Here is a 4,379-nt window from a genome sequence, read left to right as displayed (position 1 = left end):
CCATGCCAGGGGCTGGGCTATGATGCTCGCCAGCTCCTTGAGTACCCTGGGGTGTAGATTGTCAGGGCCGGCTGACTTGAAGGTATCCAGTCTCTCAAGGTGTTCCTTCATGAGGTCAGCATTGATGGAGGGCAGGGGATATCCCTCACCCAGACCACCCTGTTCCATAGTGGGCATGGGCGTCCCATGGGACTGATGAAAGTACCCATTTAATAGGTTTGGCTTTTTCCTGAGCGTCAGTTGTCAGTTGCCCCATCTGGTTCAGCAGGGGTCCAATGTTGCCCTTGCTTTTCCTTTGGCTCCCCACATATCTGAAAAAGGACTTCTTATTGTCCTTTGCTCAAAGCTAGTTGCAGTTTAGCTGCAGCCTTGGCTTTCCTGGTTCACTCCCTGCAGGACTGGACCAGTACAGAATATTCCGCCTTGGAGGTGAATCCCATCTTCCATCCTTTGTAGGCTTTTCTTTTTAGCCTCAGGAGGTCTGCTAGATCCCTGGAGAGCCAGGGGAGACTGCTGTGCCCTCTTGCTGACTTTCCTCTGAGATGGAATAGAATTAGCTTGTGCATTGAGGATCGCTTCCTTGGGGAGCAGCCATTCTTCCTGAACTCCCCTCCCCCTGCGGAGAACTTTGGACTAAGGGGAAATGCAAGATCACTGACTGATGCAGGGCAGAGCCATATTCCATAGTCAAGAGGATGGGAGACCTACCCGTTTATGAGATTGCCCCTGAAGGGGGATCTGGGCAATGCCAGGTCATGCATAGAAATCTTCTACCTGTTGGAGAGCTACAAGAGCCTAGTTAGGCAGAGGGAGAATGCCCTTTAACAGGCAATGATCTCCCCAACCCAAACAGCCTAGGGAAGAAAGGGGACCCCCTCCTCCAACTCTGGAAGACTCTGATTATGAGTCTGACTATGGGGGATGTTACTCCTCTCAATTCCATCACAGTCTGGGACCCCCCGCATTGGAAGAGAATGACAGACAAGGCAATGACTTGGCTGGGCTGCTCCTTGAGAGCACCAACACGAGGCCTGTGCTTCTCATTCAGGGGGATGGAACCCCCATGTCAGGGGCTGCCCCTGCCTCTCCCAGACTTTCCTGGAGCCCCACACAAGATCATACTCAGCAGGAATGAAGACCCATTCAGACGTTCACTTACGATGCCCCTGGGGTACTTGGGGAGGCACTCATCACTGCCCCTTGGACCCAGTGAATCCAGAGGAATACACTCTTCACTGGGGATGGTAAAGGGTTCCACAGGGGAGTGTGTGGTGGGCTCGCTGCTTTTGCCTGGCAAGCCCAGCTTGGAGGAAGACGCTCTGTATTGGTGGAATATTTCCACCAATCAGGTAACAGCTGGGAGGGGCTTGCCCCACCCCTGATCAGAGGTGGGAAGGGGAATGCAAGGAGCTCCTGGATCTGATTGAAGACTGCATTTTGCAGGTCCGGCAGACTTCAGGGGTGGGACCTCTGGTGTAAATAAAAGCCCAGTGTGCTCAGCACACTAGGCAGATGAGGAGCTCCAGAGAAGACCACCATCGGGACCCCACTTGAGCCTTGATGGTGTGTGGATCAGTGCATGGAAAGCCGGCCCTGAGATCAGCTTGAGGCTGCTCAGGCCCCACTTGGTGCACTGGATAACCAGAGCCCTGCAGTGTGGCTCAGCATTAAACTAAAAAAGCCCCGGTGCCCAGAGCAGGGCCCAGGAAGGGGAAAGACCCCTGGCATGAGGATGGGGAACTGGAGCCAGTGACGTTTAGCTCCCATAGGAGCTCCCTGGGTGCCCAACATGGGACCCAGGACCCAGAGGGACGAACCCTCAACTTGAGGCCAATGGCTCCAGGAGGCCATGAGATGGTGTGGGGACCCAGAGGCAAGATTGACAGGAAGGACTGTAAGTTACCAGGAACCCAAGCAAGGGACCTTGGGGGGAGTAGGCCTAGGAGGAGAAGACCCTATCCCATTTGAGGGACCAAGTGGTTGGCACCCAGATAGGGTGCATCTAATATATGGTATAGTTATGTTTCCTATGCGGTATCTATTGTTATTGTTGATGTTATAAATAGTTAGGTGTATTCATTGTGTATAATGGGCTCTGTAAGGATGTCTTTATTAGCTTAACCCACTTGTGGTATAAACTTGCTGGATTGACTGTCCTGGGATCCACCCCTTTTCTGGGCCTGAGGCATGGGTACTTACCTGAATGCCCTCCCTAGGGTAGACTTCCTGCAGCTAACAGAACTTTATATGTATATTTGTATCTATATATGTAATTATGTCTATTTTAAAGAGTTTTATATATTGTGCCTGCCTTGCTTCAAGTATCTGTTCTCACACTGTCTTGGTGCAGGCGCCTGGTGATGAGTGCGGGGAGGCTTTGTGCAACCTCTGACAGGGGCCCCAATCACCCTGGGGAGGACACCAGAACTCTCCTGCCCTGACTTTGAGTGTTTCTTCAATGGTGGGGTCTCCCATTGCCAGTCCCTTGAGGTTGGATATTCCTCCTGACAGATATTCACGGGGCTCCACCTCCCCCACACCCCTTCCATATGCCAGCCTCCGACAGGCCACCTGATCTTGATGCAGCCAGCCCTCTGGTCTTGATGACTCTTAACCGTTGCATGATCTCCAGTATTGGGTTGTAGTCGTCTTTTCCTAATGGACTATGGGTCCATTGGATATTCCCCTCTTCTATGGGTCCCTCTTGCTCTCTGCTGGATGTTTGTTGCTTCTTGTGAGTGGTCCTTGTTGTTTGACTGTCACCCAGATCCCTCAACAAGGAGTTACCAGCAAAATAAAATAAAATATAAACAACCCCCAGAAGACTACCAAGGAGTAGATGCAGGTCAGAAGGAAACAAAAAGGAAAGCAAAAAGCAGGAACGTGACAAAAAAAAAAAAAAAAAGGATCAGACTGAACTGCCTTACTATACTCACTCTACTCTAAAGAGTGTGTCTTGCCACATCCCTCGATGCTGCTCCACTCTCTGCCCCCTGTTGAGAGCTTCCTGTACTTCTCCCTCTTGTTTAATTATCCTCCCATGACCCGGTCTGCAAGTGCCCAATGTGGGGAGTGTCCCCCATCTTCAGTGCTTCTCCCTGCTCTTCCCAGAGTGGGGTCTCTTCCCACACACTGGTGCTGCCCGTGACTGGCATGGGGTTTTTCCGTAGTCATTGCTGCCTGGGTGGCCCTGCCCAATCAGGGCTTCCTTTGTCTTGCTGGCACTGATTGTCACTGGCGTGGAGAGCATCTATAGCCTCCACTGCCTCTCTGGTTCTCCCTTGTTCCCAGCTGGTGCTGGCTTTTATCTTTTGCCAGCTGGTGATTGTACGTGATGTCACCCACCAGCCCCAGCTGTATATAGGCGTGGCTGACAAATGGCGTGGGTTTCTCTCATTGGTGTTGCTCGTCTGGAGCCTTAAAGTAGGTAAGTAATCTTTACTTTTGGGGTTTCCCCTCTGGGTGTGTGTAGCCCCCGTGCTTGTGCCCCTGGGACATATATAAATGTTGGTAACTCAATAAATTGTATATAGGTAAGAACTTTGGGTTTGGGCTAATTTTATAGAGAAAAGAGAGCTCTCAAAATTCCGGCATCCCTCTCACAGCACCCTGTCCTGCCTACCTATCCCATCCAATTGAGAATAGGACACACCCTTGCGTGTACCCTTGTTACAAATAATTTGGGATTGGGGTATGGGAGGATGCTGGTCATGCTTCCCAAGGTGGCTGGGAGATGGGAGTGTGTAGGGAAGGTGCTTTTGGGGGAGCTACTGCCCCTGCCCCAGGAAGAAAGCCCTAGCTTTTGGGACTGTAATCTGGTTCCCTACCCTGTTCTCTCCCCACTTCCCCTAGACCCCACTTATGGACCCATCTGTGCCCCATGACCTGGCTAACTAGCATGTGCTCTGCAGGCTGTTTGCACAGAGTTACACCTCTGGTGGTAGGAATATCACAACCCCAGGTGTGGGAGAGGGAGTTGGCTTGGTGCCTGAGCAGTAGAGGTCAGCAGGTGGAAAGTCTGTCCACACAAAATAGTGGGGTGGGAGGCAGCACATTGGAACAGAGTCGATTAATTGAGTCTGCTAGAGCTTGGTAATTATCATGCTCCAGCAGACTCCAGCATCTGGGAGCCACTTTAATTAAAGCACTGCCCACTACTCACTGATCACCCTGAAGATCATAAAATAGCTGCAAAGCTTGTGATTTTTCTGCTTTTTATCTCTGTTGTGGATTGTTGTTGTATATTCAGCAACTGTTCCTTACAGGAAATCTCATGACAATCTGTATCACCTGCTCTGTTTCTACTCCTGAAACCAGATAATGATGAAAATCCCTTCTGAACTACACATGTGTAGGGCAAAACATTGCTACATTGAGTC

The sequence above is a fragment of the Gavialis gangeticus genome, unplaced genomic scaffold, assembly GCF_001723915.1.
Source record: "Gavialis gangeticus isolate Ggan-Ray unplaced genomic scaffold, GavGan_comp1, whole genome shotgun sequence".
Classification (NCBI taxonomy): domain Eukaryota; kingdom Metazoa; phylum Chordata; order Crocodylia; family Gavialidae; genus Gavialis; species Gavialis gangeticus.
This window is presented reverse-complemented; position numbering follows the sequence as displayed.